Genomic DNA, 2,722 nt, shown 5'->3' on the forward strand with positions numbered 1-2,722 from the left:
GCTTTAGCTTGGGTTTTTTTCTGTTGATCAATATTTTGAGATCTTCCGGGTTCCTGAGGAGGAAGAAGTGGGTCTCGTTGCCATGCACATGTCAGGTATGGCAATCCCTTGGTTTCAGATGACACAACGTACATCACCTTTTCGTTCTTGGACCCAATTCAAGAGATCAATTGAAATTGACTTTGGTCCTTCGCTGTTTGAGTCGCCGAGAGAACTTCTTTTCAAACTCCAACAGCAAGGATCGGTTTTCGATTATTATGCAGAATTTATGACATTGGCTAATAGCTCCCACATTGATCCCCTCAGATGCCTTGAGGGATTGTTTCATCAGTGGGTTACAACAGGACATAGGCACAAGGTCAAGGCACAATGTCCGCCTTCCTTGATGAGGGCCGTGAGCTTCACCCATTTATACGAGGACACGTTCTCCAATCAAAGTACCACTACAGCGCCAGCCTCGTTTCGCTCTGTTAACCCTCAGACCCTAGCTCTAACTCAACCTAAGCCATCTCTATGTACAGGCTCACCTTTATTACCGTCAGCGCCATCCCAACGATCCTTCGCTTCTTCTCCATGAAATTTGATTTGCAGGTTATTCTCAGCTGAGATTCAGGCTAAGAGAGCCAAAGGCTGTGTTATTGGTGCGATGAGAAGTACACGACTCCCCATAAATGCCCAAATCAGCATTTCATGTTATTTTAGCTTGAAGAAGAGGAAGCCTCGAATGTGGAACAGCAAGCTGCGATTGACGAGGTAGTAGATCCTTTACTCCAGACCCATGAGTAACAAGTGACTGACCATCACCTATCCTAGAATACCATTCATGGTACCTCTGGTTCATCCATTATCCGAATTTGAGCTCTCCTTTAAGGGTTAGAGGTTTGGGCTCTATTGGATGGAAGAAGTTCTGACAGTTTCCTCCAGCCCCGAATAGCCAAATTCTTGGATATCCCAGTGCAGCCTACCCCTAGTGTGAGAGTGATAGCTGGAAATGTTGGCATCATAGATGTTGAGGGTTATATTCCTTCCCTGGATGTCACAATAAGCGGGTGCAAAGTTACTATTCCACATGTCTTTGTACTGCATGTTGCTGGAGGTGACTTGGTGATTGGTTCCCCTTGGCTCAAGCAACTGAAAACGCACATTGTGGACTATGATGCTGCTTTTCTTTGATTCCTTTAGAATGGTGAGTTTGTTATAGTGCATAGTGATAAGAACTCCACCTTGGAGCAAGCTTAGTATCACCAAATTCGGCATTTTCTCAATACTGATGCTATTGAGGAAATCTTCACAGTAGAAGTTCACTAACCTGCACAGAATCTAGTCACTCCCTTGCCGTTTTCTCCTACCATGGAGCCTATTTTTGTTGAACTCCTCCAGAGGTATCAAATAATGTTTCAACAACCTGCAGGGCTTCCCCCACAAAGATGGCATCATCACTCTATTCCTTTGGTAGAAGGGGCAGCACTAATTTGGGTGATACCCTCACCACCATAAGACTCAAATTGAGTGCATGATTCAAGAGATGCTTAAGGATGGCATCATTCAGCCAAGCCTGTAAAATTCCTATAATACCCTTACTCCCTTTTTTTCCAAACCAAACCCTAACTCTCTCCTAACACACACACGCGGCTAAAAATGAAAGGAGGAAAAAGAGAGAGGGAAAACGGAGAGGGAGAAGAAAGGAATAAGAGGGTGGGGAAGGAAGACGACGCTGGTTAGGGTCACGCTGTCGTCGTGGTTGCACATGGAGGACCGTCGTGTCGCTGAGGGGAGCCTAAGGAGAGAGAGAAGGGAGAAGAGAACACACAGAAGAGAGCATGGTGAACAGAGGAGGTTCCATCGCCATCACTGCTGGAGCCCTAGCCACCGCCGTTGAAGCCAGCCTCGCCGTCGTCAAACGATTGTGCCACCGAGGAGACCGAAGAGAGAGAGAGAGAGAGAGACTTCACGAAAGGAGAAAGAGAACGTGACAAAGCTTGTCGCCGGGAAGAGGGGTACCGGTGGTGTAAGCTATCGCTACTGTTGCTGTTGCTGGGGAAGGAGGTCATTGTCGAGTTGTGCACCGCCATCAGAGTCGTTCCTTGCTAGCGCCGTTGTTGGTAGTTGCCTCTACTTTTGATTTAAGCATCCTATCGGATCTTCTGTAGTTGTTGTGGTTTCTATAGAAAACACCGCTGAAGTGCCTCTGTTTTGGTCTAGGTCATTTCCTTTAACTAGCCTCGTTTCTACTTTTGCTCTGCTACTATTCTATTGATGCTACCTTGTTTTCGTTCTATTTTTTTTCAGCCGCCATAGCTGTGATTATTACAATATTTTTGCTACGGGATTAGTTGGAGTTATTACCACTACGCGTTCTTTCGATCCATTCTATTCCAATCATTCTCACACTTTAATTTAGCACTCCAGGTTTGATCTTTTCGGTCCTTCAGAACCAAGTTGTGAGTAGGCTTTACATTTATAATTGTTTGGCTTTGCATCTATAATTATTTTGATATACGATGTTTGAATTTATAATTATATTTACAAAGATTATTATCAAGGGATTTTAAATTAGTTTGAATAATCGATTTATTAGAACTAAACATTTATTCTTGTTAAGCTCATTTTAATATGCACATGAGACTATATATTTTTACGAGACTATAGGCATGTTTGATGAAACTTTATATTATTTTAAAATATTTGATTTTACTAGAATATGTATTTTTGAAACATTAGA

Source organism: Arachis stenosperma, chromosome 5, assembly GCF_014773155.1.
Source record: "Arachis stenosperma cultivar V10309 chromosome 5, arast.V10309.gnm1.PFL2, whole genome shotgun sequence".
Classification (NCBI taxonomy): Eukaryota; Viridiplantae; Streptophyta; class Magnoliopsida; order Fabales; family Fabaceae; genus Arachis; species Arachis stenosperma.